Source organism: Columba livia, chromosome 1 (genome assembly GCF_036013475.1).
Source record: "Columba livia isolate bColLiv1 breed racing homer chromosome 1, bColLiv1.pat.W.v2, whole genome shotgun sequence".
NCBI classification, from domain to species: Eukaryota; Metazoa; Chordata; class Aves; order Columbiformes; family Columbidae; genus Columba; species Columba livia.
The window spans coordinates 943,822-960,733 of record NC_088602.1 but is presented as its reverse complement, the minus strand read 5'-3'; the positions used below and the strand labels follow the sequence as shown (position 1 = coordinate 960,733).

The window sequence follows — 16,912 nt, the reverse complement described above, 5'->3', positions numbered from 1 at the left end:
GGGGGTCAATGGAGTCAGGAGCTTTGTCCAGAGGCAGCACCTGCTGAGTCACCAGCACGTTCACAGTGGGGAGAAGCCTTTCAGCTGCACCGACTGTGGGAAGAGCTTCAGCACCAAGAGGTATCTCATCATCCACCAGCGCATCCACACCGGGGAGAAGCCCTTCACATGCACTGACTGTGGCAAAAGCTTCAGGGAGAAGAACAAACTCATCATCCACCAGCGCATCCACACTGGAGAGAAGCCCTTCACCTGCACTGAGTGCGGTAAGAGCTTTAGCCACAAGAACAGCCTCCTGATTCACCAGCACATTCACACTGGGGAGAAGCCCTTCAGCTGCACTGTCTGTGGCAAGAACTTCAGGGAGAAGAAGAAACTCATCATCCACCAGCGCATCCACACTGGAGAGAAGCCCTTCACCTGCACTGAGTGCGGTAAGAGCTTTAGCCACAAGAGCAGCCTCCTGATTCACCAGCACATTCACACAGGAGAGAAGCCCTTCACCTGCACTGACTGTGGCAAGAGCTTCAGAGCCAAGAGGTATCTCATCATCCACCAGCGCATCCACACTGGGGAGAAGCCCTTCAGCTGCACTGACTGTGGCAAAAGCTTCAGTGAGAAGAACAAACTCATCATCCACCAGCGCATCCACACCGGGGAGAAGCCCTTTACCTGCACTGACTGTGGTAAGAGCTTTACGGAGAAGTGGACCCTCATCACTCACCAGCGCATCCACACGGGGGAGAAGCCCTTTGCCTGCACGGAGTGCGGTAAGAGCTTCAGGAAGAAGAGCAGCCTGCTGACTCATCAGCGCATCCACACTGGGGAGAAGCCCTTCACCTGCACTGAGTGCGGTAAGAGCTTTAGCCACAAGAACAGCCTCCTTATTCACCAGCACATCCACACTGGGGAGAAGCCCTTCACCTGCACGCAGTGCGGCAAGAGCTTCACAGGAAAGCATGCCCTCATCACCCACCAGCGCATCCACACCGGGGAGAAGCCCTTCAGCTGCACTGACTGTGGCGAGAGCTTCAGTGAGAAGAACAAACTCATCATCCACCATCGCATCCACACTGGGGAGAAGCCCATTGCCTGCACCGACTGTGGCAAGAGCTTTACGGAGAAGGGGACCCTCAACACTCACCAGCGCATCCACACTGGGGAGAAGCCCTTTGCCTGCACCGAGTGCGGTAAGAGCTTCAGCCAGAAGAGCAGCCTGCTGACTCACCAGCGCATCCATACTGGAGAGAAGCCCTTCACCTGCACTGAGTGCGGTAAGAGCTTTAGCCACAAGAACAGCCTCCTGATTCACCAGCACATCCACACTGGGGAGAAGCCCTTCGCCTGCAATGAGTGCGGCAAGAGCTTCACATTAAAACAGGCCCTCATCACCCACCAGCGCATCCACACGGGGGAAAAGCCCTTCAGCTGCACTGACTGTGGCCAGAGTTTCAGGGAGAAGAAGACCCTCATCCTTCACCAGCGCATCCACACCGGGGAGAAGCCCTTCTCCTGCACCGAGTGTGGTAAGAGCTTCCGGGAGAAGAAGACCCTCATCATCCACCAGCGCATCCACACCGGGGAGAAGCCCTTCACCTGCAACGACTGTGGCCAGGGTTTCAGGGCAAAGAAGACCCTCGTCCTCCACCAGCGCGTCCACACTGGGGAGAAGCCCTTTACCTGCAATGACTGTGGCCAGAGCTTCAGGGAGAAGAAGAAACTCATCATCCACCAGCGCATCCACACTAGGGAGAAGTGCTTCACCTGATCGCATTGCGGTAAGAGCTTCAGCCAGAAGAGAAGCCTGCTTGGGCACCAGAGCATCCACACCGGGGAGAAGCCCTTCACCTGCGCTACATGCGGTAAGAGCTTCAGTCAGAGAAAACTCCTGCTTCAGCATCAGCACATCCACAAGCGGGAGAAACCCTTCACCTGCAACGACTCCGGCAAGAGCTTGAGGGCAAAGATGACCCTCATCATCCACTAGCGCATTCACACCGGGGAGAAGCCCTTCACCTGCACCGAGTGCGGTAAGAGCTTTGGCCATAAAAGAAGCCTACTTGGACACCAGAGCATCCACACTGGTGAGAAGCCCTTCACCTGCACCGACTGCGGCAAGAGTTTCAGAGTTAAGTGGAGCCTCATCATCCACCAGTGCATCCACACCGGGGAGGAACCCTACAAGTGTTGCAAGTGCGGTAAGACCTTCAAGCAGAAGTGGCACCCGATGAGACACCAGTGTGTGCCGAAGGACCCAGATATTGTGCTGGAGGGTGTCCAGCAGAAGAGGGAGGGTCCTTCCCCAGCAGGGGGGCAGGCAGAGGCCAAGCCCTTCCAGTGCGGTGTCTGTGAGAAGCGGTTTTGGAAGGAGAGGCTCATGCTGGCTCACCAGCGCACCCACGGCACCCCCAACCTGCAGCCACCTCCGCAGCCCGGCACCCCCTGAATCTGCTGCTCAGGGGCCCGTGGGGTCTGGGGGATGCTGCGGGGCTGGCTGTGGGGGGATGTCCTGGTTTTGTTTGGGACAGAGTCAGTGCTTTTCTGAGTAGCTGGTTTAGTGCTGTGTTTTGGAATGAAAATGAGAACAATGTTTCTAATACACGAATGTTTTGTTTGATGCTGAGCAGCCAAGGACTTTTCATCTTCTGGTGCCCTGCCAGCTGGGAGGGGGCACAGCTGGGACAACTGCCCCAAAGTGGCCAAAGGGCTGTTCCTTACCATCTGATGTCATGGTCAGTACAGAAACTGGGGGCAGTGGGCCTGGGGCACCACAGCTCAGTGACGCGCTGGGCATCAGTCCACGTGTGGTGAGCGACTGTGTTGTGTATCACTTGTTTTGTATATTCTTACATCATTTGCATTCTCATTATTCTTTTCCTCTTCTGTACTAATAAACTGTCTTTATTTCAACCCACGGATGTTACTCAGATCACTGGATGAGCCCAGTTTGTCTTTTGTATCAGTCATTTAGCTTCAAGAAATTTGTTCCAAATTGAATGAATCACTTAGAAGTCTAAGACTGTGTGATTTTTAGTATACTGTCTACTTTGCATTAGTTAGTAGCTAAATTTGCTGAAATCCCTAACTGTGTGTTGTCAAGTTCTGCTCATATTCAACAACCTTGTGCCTACTTGAGGAAAGCAAAGCAGCTACAGGACATCAACGTTCACAAAAGGCTGAAAGGCTCAGAGGCCCCTGCAACACGGCAGGATGGCAAAAGGCTGAACGAATGACAGTCCCAAACAGAACTCCCCGAAACGGAGCAGAACCAGAATGGGTCTCTGTCCCTGTCTGTCCCAACTCTGCCCCAGCTCCATCCTGACTCTGTCACCAGCCGTCAGATCGCGAGCCTCCAAATACGAAGCATGGTGCTCATGGCATGGAAGATCCTTGTTGGACGGTCTGGATGTCCATTCTATGGGAATATAGCAGAAGAATGGCGAGGAGTTTGGTTAAATGTAAATACGCTCAAGTCACTTGCAGCTGTCTGTAGAAAAAGCACATGCATCACAGCAATTGTTTTGCTGAGCTTGTATGCTTGACGAGCAGAACCTCCACAGTAGAACCTCACATAGGCCTGTGAGAAACTCTAGACAACTTATCACTGTGCCTGAGATTCCTGCGTTGTTGTGAGAAAGAGCGGGAGGCTGCTCCCACCTGGAACCTTGAAATACGGGCGAGCTCGGCAGGCCCAGTGATCTTCTCCCAGGGCTGAACTGACCAGCGCCCGCGTCCCCGCTTGTGTTACCTCTGCGAGGGAGCTTAGGTGCTACTTCGGAGATCCCCCGGTCGAGAGGGGACTAAGAGAAAACTTGCTCTTTGCAAATGCATTCGTGGCCTCTGGCTCTTACTGCGACGTGCCTGCACTTGTGCACACACCACACAGAGCTTCTTGATGGATAACGCGACGATACGTTATCAGAGGTGTGTCACAGTTACTTTTTTGCATTTTCTCCTTCATTTGTCCAACCAAGGCTGTATCCATTGAAGACAATTTAGAATTCAGGAGTGGACCCTGGTTCTGGTTAATAGAAAAAAGTAGCTTTTTACAGGTGCTTTTAAAAAATTGCGTAAATTCATCGATCTGTCTGATTTATTTTAAAATTAAATGTTTGCCCAGTTGAGAGAATGGCTTTCCTGCTACTGCCCCCTCACTCCCCCTGCAGAATTCTTGTCTGTCTTTTCTTTCAATGCCCCAAGGCAGTTACTCGTGTCCCCCATCAGTCTCACCTCTTACTCTTCGTACACTCTTCTGTAGCTGCGGACACAGCTCCCGCTGTTCTGCTCCTGCAGCACAAAGCGTGTCACACGCTGCACAGGACACGCTGCTCATGTTGGCAGGAGCCTGGGGGCGAGGAGCTCGGCACTGCTGCTGGGTGGAAAAATGTGCCAGGATGGATTGTCCTGGTTTGATTAAAAAAAAGACCAGTTTCTCTTTCAGTGAAATTTCCTTTCAGCTCAGCTCTTCTAAGTAACTGCAGTTTTATTAAGTTGACTGCATGTTTTTTCAGACACGGTTTGCTCCGGAGACAACAACGGTTGCAATGGTATGCAGAAGAGACCCAGGTTTAGACTTACTGCTTTGGCAGCCAAGGTTACTGGTGAACTTTGCATGTCCCATAAGTAAGAAGGGCGTATTTGCAAGAAGGGGCAGACAGAAGGGGTGACCAAAACTGACCAACTAAGTATTCCATCCCATACACATCATACATCCACTAGAAGTGGGAGATCACGAGGGTCTCGCTCTCTTCAACCATGGCCGGAATCTGAAGAGGATCCTGCCTGTCGTACCTGCGATCCAAGGCCCAGTTCCAGACGCTGCATCCCTGAATCCAGTTCTGGTTTGCTGCGGAGTCCAGCCCAGGACATCCGGGTGCTGCCCTGCAGCTGCTGGAGCAACACCAGCTCCGCCGGACAACGCTGCCCTACCCGGGAAATCAAAGATTGGGTTTGTAGATTTTGTATGGTCTGTTGTGGGTCCATTCATCTTTTCCCCACTTTTGGCCAGTGTCAATTCTTAGAGCAGTATCAAACTTACTAATGGATCTCTTATTTCACGTTAGATCATCACAGAGCTGGACACTCAGACCGTTATCATGGTCTTGGTCTTCTCAGTAAAGATCTTTAGCCCCAGTGTGTTCCCTTTTGAGGTGTAATTGTTAGCATTCAGGACACATAACCACGGGCGTAGTTATATGTGGTGCTTTATTTCAGCGCTGGGAAACCAGGGGTTCGCACCCAAAGCTGGCTTCAACCACTGATTCAAACTCCAGTATTTTATACAATTTGGTTACATACATATTCATAAAAGTTACAATGTGTATATTGCATATTCATTAGGTTACACGATTATTTCACAATATCAGTTGCAACACCTTGGAACTACTCTAAGCATGCGCAGTGTCCTCTGGTGGTCGTTCAGGGGGTCTTCAGGATGAAGTAAGTAGTCTTCATCACTAGTGTACTTTTCACCTTTCATCACAGCACATGCCCACTTCGCATAAAATTATATAAATTCTTGGATGATAGCAAATGTACCTTCTCAGCACTTTCAAGATAAGATAAGTCCTAGCTTTCAGTTCTCTAAAATATGAGCTCGTATATAACCTGCATAGCTTTTACGATAAGGTAGGAATCTTGGATATGGTCTACAGAATCAAAACACAGCCCACAAAATTCAATTCAAGTATAACATTTCCCCCCTTTGAAAATGCTTTTCTATTCCTAGACAATGCATTTTCACTACATTATGTTTTCCTTATAAGCCGGAGGGTTGTCAAAAGTGGGTCTGCTAAGAACAGTAAAGGTGCGGTCGTTCCTGGCGTTTGATTGACTTATTTGATGCTTAATACAAGCATACAGCAAAAAGAAAAGAGCAACTATAATAGCAAGCCAAAATAAACTTTCCAACAACGAATGTACCCATCCCCCAGGTTCAGGTTCAATTTGCCTAGCAGGGCCCCAATCCAGCTCTGCTCTACATCTTGTTTTTCCGCTTGCAGTTATTTTTCTGTTTGGGTTAATTGGGAAATATCTTTCTCCACTTCAGAGGTTACGTTTGGGATATGAATGCAGCAATGATCAACCCTATCTTTTAAATACCCACAAACCCCATTTTCTTTTAGCAACATTATGTCAAGTGCCATTCTGTTCTGCAAAGTCATTTTGGTCGTAGCTTGCAATTGTATATTGAAATGTCGAAAACCCTTTTTGGTTACCCTTGCCAATCGATCCATCTGTCCAATTAATCTGTCAATCATTTCTCTGTTTCTATAGGCTGCGATTGGTGCAAAGAAAGATTCTAATGCCCAGCCGAATTTAACACTACCCGATGGTTCGTGCCACACATCATCTATCTCTCATTTGTGCCTAACTTGTAGGAGTTCTTGCCTATTCTTCAAGGGTGACCTTTTCCAAGTGGGACATAGGGTTGGTAACCCCAAAGTAACCTCCCTTACAGGTCCTGCTATCGGTAAATGTGTTGTCCAGGTTCCATCACTTAAGGCCCAAACCAAATGTCCCACATTACCTATAGTTCCTCTACAATCTATCTTATCTCCATCAATGCCTATTTTGATTGCTTCCTTTGGATCCAATTGTTTCTGACAAATGCAACCTGCAATTACTGCAACTTTAATGATGGACAGAGGTATTTCTCTCACATCTCTCTGGCAGGTCATTACTCGAGAGCAATTCCACCACGGTACTGTTACTCCTCTTATAACATTGGTCCATCGTATACACCATGGAAATGCTTCACTATATTGATATTGCTGTACTATACTCAACGTCCACATGTTATTCCACGATTCAGTTATGTTCTGATTATCCTGATCTTTTCATTCCCAATAGGTCCGATTAACCTTTTCATATGCCCTCTTGGTAGTCCATTTTTCATACGTGCACTCTACTCCCATTTCCTTTTGTAATTCTATTGGACCTCCGAGGTCGTATATGATACGCCCTATTTTTCCTTTTCGGCTTATACAGTTTTCCCTTGACATTATACTTGTTTTAAGTCCACTTTTTACCCATTGTTTGGTTGGCACTTGCTCCAGCCTAGTGCGAGATTCACACACTGTCTTACCAGCTTTATTCATTCTCGGTAAGGTTGTAGATATTATTCCCCATTGTATTGGGTCTTCGGCCGATTTCGGAATGGGAAGGCAAGCAGTGATGCTACTGGCATTTTGGGTTCGTGCAAAATCTCGAATTAGTCCTATCATCAGATTCTCTGCCTGATTCTGTACACTCTGCACTACTTGTGGCATTTGAGTATCGTCACTATCTCCTATAGCCCTTCGTGTTTTACATAATTGTTCTCCAGTGACTTTGCAAATCAGTGTGGCATACAGTCCGGGTACATAAACTACTATAAACACAAAACGGTAACAAAAGTTAGACATCCTGCGTTGTGATTTTAAGTGTGGTTGGACCCACTAATTGTGATTGCCACCGTTTTGGGACTTTCTTCACTCAGGTGTAATGTATCCAGGAATCTATTTCAGCAACCTTGATTGCGGTAAATGTAGTTAAAAGTACTTGATAAGGTCCGTCCCAATGTTCTTTTAAAGGATCTTCCCTCCAAGTCCTTATATACACCGTGTCTCCAGGCTCTATATCATGTACCAGATTCTCAAGTGCTAGTGGGCGATTCCACACTAATACGGATCTGAGTCGATTCAATGTCCTGCCGAGAGACAACACATAATTGGACACATCCTGATTACCTTTTACATGTACACTTGGATTCGGATCAGGTGCTTCGTATGGTTTGCCATACAGAATTTCGTATGGGCTTACGGACATTCCACTCCTGGGTTTAATCCTAATTCGCAATAACGCTATTGGTAAGGCCTGGGGCCACTGAATTTTTGCTTCCTGGCAAATTTTGCTAAGCTGTCGTTTTAACGTCTGATTCATTTTCTCCACCTGGCCACTAGACTGGGGTCTCCACGGGGTATGTAATTCCCATTTAATTCCCAAACATCTACTGACTTCCTTTACCACTTGAGCAACAAAGTGTGGTCCCCTATCAGATTATATTCCCAATGGTACTCCAAATCTAGGAATTATTTCCTTCAGTAACCAGTTTCTTGTGCCTGGTTGGTGCGACAAGGGAAGGCTTCTGGCCATCCTGAAAAAGTGCATACCCCAACTAATAGATATCTGAATCCTCGAGTTTTGGGGAGTTCCACATAATCTATTTGCCAACAATCTCCTGGTTGTACACCTGTCCTAATTTTTCCCATATCTACTTTTCTTTTTACTAAAGGATTATTTCTCAAGCAGATTTCACACTTGGCTGTGATAGATTTTGCCATTGTTAACATCTGGACTGAGATAATCCACTTTCTCATGTATGTTACCAATGCTTCTGCACCCCAATGACACTTCTGGTGCTCCGCCTGAAGTATCCCTCTTATAATTGTGATTGGGACCACAATTTGTCCGTTGGTGGTTACATACCATCCAGAATTACCCTTGACGGCTTTTACTAGTCTTGCCAATTTCTCATCTTCTGTAGAATATTCAGGTGCCTCTGAAGATGTAGGTAATAAATCAATTGCTCTTACCTTTTGGGAGACAAGACCCACCATCATCCAGACTCGTCATGCCACTGATCGGGCTGTCTGATCAGCAAGTCGGTTTCCTTCAATAATTTTCGATGTCCCACTCTGATGAGCTTTACAGTGCATGATGGCAACTAGTGATGGCTTTTGAACGGCATTAATCAAGTTCAATATTTCTTTTTGGTACTTGATGTTTGTTCCTTGGGAGGAGAGTAGTCCACGCTCTTTCCAAAGAGCTCCATGTACATGAACAACCCCGAATGCATATTTTGAGTCGGTCCAAATATTGACCCTTTTGTCCTCACTGAGCTCTAATGCCCTAGTTAGGGCTATCAACTCAGCTTTCTGTGCTGATGTGTTTGGTGGTAGGGATTTAGCTTCAATTACTGTTTTGGCAGTAGTAATCGCGTATCCTGCATACCGCACTCCGCTTTCCACAAAACTACTGCCGTCAGTAAAAAGCTCCCAATCCGTCTTCTCCAATGGGGTATCTTTCAGGTCAGGTCGACTTGCGTGGGTATATTCAATGACCTCCACACAATCATGTTCCAGATTTTCTTCTTCAGTCTCTGTGCTTAAAAACACAGCTGGATTCATTAGGTTAGTTGTTTTTAGGATAACATCATCCTGCTCTGTCAAAATTGCCTGATATTTCATCATTCTACTTGGGGAAAGCCAATGGCCCCCCTTTTGTTCCAATACAGTGGTCACCATGTGGGATACAAACACTTCGATCTTTTTCCCCATGGTCAGTTTCCAGACTTCCTGAATTAATATCACGGTAGCAGCCACCGCCCGCAAGCACGCCGGCCATCCAGCACTTACCGGGTCAAGTTGTTTAGAGAAATAACTGACGGGCCTTTTCCAAGATCCCAGCCGTTGGGTTAATACCCCTAGAGCAAGTCTCTGTCGTTCATGTACAAATAACTGAAAGTCTTTACTCAGATCAGGTAGGCCCAAAGCAGGCGCTTGCATTAAAGCCTGTTTCAATTTTTTAAAAGCTTCTTGTTGTGGTCTTTCCCACACCAAGGTCTTATTCTTCTGTGCCTCGTATAAAGGTTTGGCAATAAGTCCATAGTCCATGATCCAGAGCCTGCACCATCCTGCCATTCCTAGAAAAGATCTTAACTCATGTAAGTTACGCTGTTCTGAAATCGCACAGATAGCATGTACACGGTTTATACCCAGTCTTTGCTGTCCTTGAGAAAGCTCGCATCCTAGATAGATCACAGTTGTGGATGCAATCTGAGCTTTATTTTTTTGACACTTTATATCCATTCATTCCTAATTGATTCAATATTTCAATTGTTACCTGAATGCAAAGTTCTTGGGTCTCAGCAGCAATCAGAATATCATCCACATATTGCAGCAACAAATACCATTGTCGAGGAATTCCGATATAGCCTCTCGTAGTCCACTCCTCAAGTTCTTTGGCTAGTTGATTTCCGAAGACAGTCGGACTATTCTTAAATCCTTGTGGAAGGCGTGTCCAAGTTAATTTGGCCTTTCTCCCGTTGTGTGGATTCTCCCATTCGAAAGCGAATAGCTTTTTGCTTTCCTAGTCAAGGGGTATGCAGAAGAAGGCATCTTTTAAATCAAGTACTATAAACCATTTATATTTCTCTTTCACAGATGTTAACAAGGTATACGGATTTGCAACTACCGGATGTATGTCCTTAGTGATCTGGTTTATTACTCATAAGTCTTGGACTAGACGATAGCTACCATCAGGTTTCTTTACTGGAAAGATTGGAGTATTGTATTCTGATTCACATTCTTCTAGAATTCCATATTTCAAAAATTTCTCAATTAAAGATACTATTCCTAATCTGGCTTCCAATTTCAATGGGTACTGACTTAATCGTACCGGTTCAGCACCTTCCTTCAGCTCTACTTTCACAGGTTTAGCTGCTTTTGACTTCCCAGGTATGTCAGTTTCCCATACCGTGGGAATCACTGCATCTTCTATTGCCTGTGGTATTTTTACAATTGGATTTTCCTTTAATAGTAAAATTTGTCCTACCTTTGACTCTGGAACTTTCATTACCAAATTTCCATCCTCAAACGTTATTGTGGCATCTAATTTAGTCAGCAAATCTCATCCTAAAAGAGAAACTGGACAATCTGGAACATATAAGAACTCGTGGGTTAGCTTCTTTTCTACAAAACATAAATCCAAAGGTTGCAGGAATGGCCGTACTTCCTCCTTCCCTGTGGCACCAACAATTGTAGCTTTGTGACCTACCGCCCCCTGTAAGGAATTTAATACAGAGTAAGTAGCCCCCGTGTCTACTAAAAATCTTACATCCCGGTCTCCCACTTGTATTGTCACTAAGGGCTCCTTATTCTGGGTTTTCGCTTCCGTGCCTTCATATAGTCAGCTGTTGTTACTGTATTCCCCTAACACCATAGTCTGTACCGCATTTCCCGTCGCATTGGACATCTGACCCACAGGGCTCCTAGCCGGGCATTCATTTTTCCAGTGTCCTTCTTGCCTACAATAAGCACATTGATTATGCAAGCCTCATGAGGGGTCTCAGGGGAGTTCCTTGGGCACTCCACGAACCACGTCCCTGACCTCCTCCTTGACTATTTCCAGCTCCCCTACCCCGGACCCCTACTCCCCTGCCTTGTCCCTGGATCAAAGCCAACAAATTTTGCTGGTGGCGTCTCGATTGTTCTTTTTCTCTATTATTATAAACTTTCCAAGCTATTTCTAACATTACGTCCAGATCCCTTAATTGTGCACCCTCTAATTTCTGCAGCTTCTTTCGAATGTCATCTTGAGATTGCCCTAAGAAAATTAGAGCCAACTGAGTTTTCGCTTGTTCCGTTTCTATGTCTAAATCCGTATATCTTTTGGCAGCTTCTTTCAATCTTTCTAAAAAGGCTGAGGGAGACTCATTCTTTTCCTGCCTTACATTATACAATTTTGACCAATTCATTTGCTTCGGCATAGCAGTTTGAACGCCAATCAATAACCATTCCTGATATCTCCGGAGACGGCATAACCCGCCTCCTGTATTATAATTCCATCGGGGATCTTCCTTTGGAAAATTCTCATCAACATTCCCCTCTACTCTCCCATTCCGGATATCTTCTCTCACCTTACCCCTTGCAGCCCGTATAACCATATCCTTTTCTGTAGAATCCATTAATGTATCACAGTATCACAGTATGTTTGGGATTGGAAGGGACCTCAAAAGATCATCTAGTCCAATCCCCCTGCTGGAGCAGGAACACCTACGTGAGGTCGCACAGGAACATGTCCAGGCGGGTTTTGAATGTCTCCAGAGAAGGAGACTCCACAACCTCCCTGGGCAGCCTGTTCCAGTGCTCTGTCACCCTCACTGAGAAGAAGTTTTTTCTCAAATTTAAGCGGAACCTCTTGTGTTCAAGCTTGATCCCATTACCCCTTGTCCTATCATTGTTTGCCACCGAGAAGAGCCTGGCTCCGTCCTCATGGCACTCACCCTTTATATATTTATAAACATTAATGAGGTCCCCCCTTAGTCTCCTCTTCTCCAAACTAAAGAGACCCAGCTCTCTCAGCCTTTCTTCATAAGGGAGGTGCTCCACTCCCTTAATCATCTTGGTTGCCCTACGCTGGACCCTCTCCAGCAGTTACCTGTCCTTCTTGAACTGAGGGGCCCAAAACTGGACACAATATTCCAGATGTGGTCTCCCCAGGGCGGAGTAGAGGGGAAGGCGGACTTCTCTCGATCTACTAACCACCCCATTTCTAATACACCCCAGGATGCCACTGGCCTTCCTGGCCACAAGGGCACAGTGCTGGCTCATGGTCATCCTGTTGTCCACCAGGACCCCCAGGTCCCTTTCCTCTACACTGCTCTCTAATATGTAATTTCCCAACCTATACTGGAACCTGGGGTTGTTCCTGCCCAGATGCAGGACTCTACACTTTCCCTTGTTAAATTTCATTAGGTTATTCCCCACCCAACTCTCCAGCCTGTCCAGGCCCTGCTGGATGGCAGCACAGCCTTCTGGTGTGTCAGCCACTCCTCCCAGCTTAGTGTCATCAGCAAACTTGCTGATAGTACACTCTATTCCCTCTTCTAAATCGTTAATGAATATATTGAATAATATTGGCCTCAGTACTGACCCCTGAGGCACTGCACTAGATACTGGCCTCCAACTAGACTCCGCACCATTGACTACCACTCTCTGGCTTCTCTCCTTAAGCCGGTTTGCAACCCACCTCACTACTCTATTGTCCAGACCACACCTCCTCAGCTTAGCTGTGAGGATGCTGTGGGAAACTGTGTCAAAGGCTTTACTGAAGTCAAGGTAGACCACATCCACCGCTCTGCCATCATCCATCCACCTTGTTCCATTCTCATAAAAGGCTATGAGGTTGGTCAAGCATGACTTACCCTTGGTAAAGCCATGCTGACTGCCCCTAATAACCCTCTTATCCTTGATATGCCTTGAGATGGCACCAAGGACAAGCTGTTCCATTACTTTCCCAGGGGCAGAGGTGAGGCTGACTGGTCTATAATTACCCAGGTCCTCCTTCTTGCCCTTTTTGAAGACTGGAGTGACATTTGCTTTCCTCCAATCCTCGGGCACCTCCCCTGTTTCCCAAGACTTGGCAAAGATGATGGAGAGTGGTCCAGCAATGACTTCAGCCAGCTCTCTCAGCACCCGCGGATGCATCCCATCTGGACCCATGGATCTATGGATGTCCAGACTATTTAATTGCTCCCTAACCCAGTCCTCATCAACTAAAGCAAACTCCTCCATTGACCTGGCTTCATCCGGGGTCTCAGGGGTACAGGGCTCCCCAGGACAGCCTCCGGCAGAGTAGACAGAGACAAAGAAGGCATTCAGTAATTCTGCCTTCTCTGTATCTTCTGCCACCGGGGCACCCATCACGTTCATCAGTGGGCCTACATTGCCTCTGGTATTAGTTTTATCTGCTATGTATTTGAAAAAGTTCTTTTTGCTGTCCTTGACCCCTCTCGCCAGCTGTAATTCTAGGGAGGCCTTGGCTATCCCAGCTGCCTTCCTACATCCTCTAACAGCAGCCTTATATTCTTCCCAAGTGGCCAGCCCCTGCTTCCATGACCTGTAAACTCTCCTCTTCTGCTTGAGCATACCAAACAGGTCCCTATTCAACCACGCAGGCCTCCTGGCTCCCTTCCTTGACTTCCTACGTGTGGGGATGCTCTGATCCTGAGCGTGGAAGAAGCAATCTCTGAATGCAATCCAGCTATCTTGGGCCCCTTTTCCTTCAAGCAGTCTTGCCCATGGGATTTCCCCCAGCAATTGCTTGAAAAGGCCAAAGTTAGCTCTGCTAAAGTCCAGGGTTGCAATTCTACTTGCTGTTCTGTTCCTGCCACCCAAGATGCTGAACTCCACCATCTCGTGGTCACTGCAACCCAGGCAGCCCTCAACCTTTACTGCTTCTACCAGACCCTCCTTGTTAGTGAGGATGAGATCCAGCAGTGCACCTCTCCTGGTCGGCTCCTCCACCATCTGCATGAGGAAGTAGAATCTATCTAGAATGTATCTAGAATGACTTCTAAATCAACCCAATCAGGATTCTGCGTCTTAATTATCATCTTAATCACTTTTGCAACCTTATCTGGGTTTTCCCGATAAGGACCAGCCGACTGCTTCCAGATCACTAAATCCCCCGGCGAAAACGGGACTTTTACATAGACTGGTTCCCCCCCAACACCTACCGCCTGCCACAGGGGTGCTATCACATTTGATAATCCTCCCCTCTTTTGAGCTTCCTTTTCTTTTTCTCTGTTTCTAGTTCGGTGAGATATCGGGGTTACGGTTATTCCTTTTACACCGGCTATTGCCTCCTTTTCATCACTTGATTCATCATCACTATCAACGGGAAGGACAGGTGCGGAGGGTCTAATTGGTACCACTGGCGCGGAGGGTCTAATTGGTACCCCTTCCTCAGAAGGCGCAACATCAAGACACAGTAAATCTGTCTTTGAATCATTACCACTGCTATTTTCTACAGCCAAACACGTCATGCATTTCTTTTCTGTTGTGCATCCCGTACACTTATTATTGCTGTTACTTTGCACTAACATTAACCCACAGCCCTCTCTCCAATCATGCTTTCGCTCGAGATAGAAGAAGAGATCGACATATGGAACTTCATCCCATTTGCCCTCTCTCTGACAAAACCTCATTAATTCAGCAATAATTTCACGGTTCAAAGTGCCCTCCGGCGGCCACTGTACTTCATTTGGTAGTTTATACTCAGGCCACCAATGAGTGCAATACTCAATTAACTTCTTTTTATGCATAGACTGTCCAAACCCAGCCTCTTTCCAATATTTCAGTAAGCAACTCAACGGCGATACCTTTGAATCAGACATATCAACACAGAAAGATAACACAGGTAACTTTACCAGAACAGTAAACACGGATCAGATCACCGATTTCAACAGTGAATACAGACTAAATCACCAGAACTACAGACCAGGTGCTAAGCAGCACAAATAACCAGACCAGATGCTGAACATGCAGAGGATTCCCTCTGTCTGACGGACGGCTGCCTAGGCGATACCCCGGGAGCTCCATGCCCAACCTAGCGTGGCTTTCGCTGCGTCTGACCGGCAGGCTACCAGACCAGAACCAGACCAAGTGGGTACCCAACAATCCAGATAAAGCACCTTCTTACCAGTCAGAGGTCCGTCGTGAGCAGCAGAGGGTCGGTTGCGTCCGATGCGCTCCCCAAGAATACCTCGGTGCTAGCTGGAGCAGGATGAAGACACAATCCGCCTCAGCAATGCTCGTGAGGTCCCACCTGGGTCGCCAAAAATGTTAGCATTAAGGACACATAACCACGGGCGTAGTTATATGCGGTGCTTTATTTCAGCGCTGGGAAACCAGGGGTTCGCACCCAAAGCTGGCTTCAACCACTGATTCAAACTCCACTATATTTATATGATTTGGTTACATACATATTCATTAAAGTTACAATGTATATATTGCATATTCATTAGGTTACACAATTGTTTCACAATATCAGTTGCAACACCTTGGAACTACTCTAAGCATGCGCAGTGTCCTCTGGTGGTCGTTCAGGGGGTCTTCAGGATAAAGTAAGTAGTCTTCATCACTAGTGTACTTTTCACCTTTCATCACAGCACATGCCCACTTCGCATAAAATTATATAAATTCTTGGATGATAGCAAATGTACCTTCTCAGCACTTTCAAGATAAGATAAGTCCTAGCTTTCAGTTCTCTAAAATATGAGCTCGTATATAACCTGCATAGCTTTTACGATAAGGTAGGAATCTTGGATATGGTCTACAGAATCAAAACACAGCCCACAAAATTCAATTCAACTATAACATAATCGTTATAATAAGCTTTCCCAATCTTCTGACTCAGGGTCGTTCCATAGGGGAGCAAGTCTGGCCGACTCATCTGCTTTGCTCTTTCATCACCTGGCAGGAGTCTCATTCCTCTGATGGGAGGCGACCCAAGCTACCACAAAATTTCCCTCTTTCCCGAAGGTTAATATTTCTTGCCTTTTTTCTCTCTGCCATACAGGTACCCGATTGACCTCCCTCCCATTTTGCTCCCAGAACGGGAGCCATTCAGTGCACCCCTTAAAGACAGGAACAGAATCAGCAGAGATGTAGACAGGAGAAAGAGATTGCGCCTCATGTTTCATAACATTCCAAGCTGCTACTAACTCTTCCACCTGGGTGCTACCCTCCCTCTCTGATTATTTTTCATTGGTTTCTATTTGTATTTGTATTTCCACATTTTCCCTCTCATTTGACAAAGGCACCAGTGAACCAAACATTTTGTAACTCCTCTGAAAATGGGGAGGTGACCCTCACCACAGGGGAGATAGTGTCCCCTGGCATTTTCAGGAAATTTTCATTGGAAACCGTACTGCTTGTCTCTCACGACAGGGCAGGAATGATACCAAGTTCCTAGGAACATGAGGAGGTGGGTAGAGTCACGGGAAGTTGGTCCTCATACGTCCTCAAATGCTTCTTGAGTGGATCTTTGGTGCTACTGCAGGAAAATGACACTTCATTCCATTTTACTCCCCACTGGGAAGGTACCTGTGACATTGTTTCCTTGGCAATTCCTTCTGCCCTGGCATTTGAACACAGTAATTAACCAGGGCAACAGAAAAATCTTGGGGTTTTCCTTTGATGACAGAGTTTATCTCGATTCAGTTGGGGTCCCCAGAGGAGTCCCCAGCAAACACAAAGCAAGAAATCAAGGAGCTGCGGGTTTTGAGTCCTTTGTCTTTTGGTTGGTAACTATAAACACAAATATTGACTGGATAAATTATATTTATTATAACCAACAAGAACCT

The 16,912-nt window shown here is 46.7% G+C and overlaps 2 protein-coding genes across 3 annotated transcripts in view; one reads left to right on the top strand and one right to left on the bottom strand.

The window, feature by feature from the left end:
- Positions 1-16,912, bottom strand: part of LOC110355742 (gastrula zinc finger protein XlCGF52.1-like) — a 163,636-nt gene that overhangs the window by 88,290 nt on the left and 58,434 nt on the right. The window lies entirely within an intron of this gene.
- LOC135575281 (zinc finger protein 850-like) overlaps positions 1-16,912 on the top strand; it is a 57,228-nt gene that overhangs the window by 2,848 nt on the left and 37,468 nt on the right.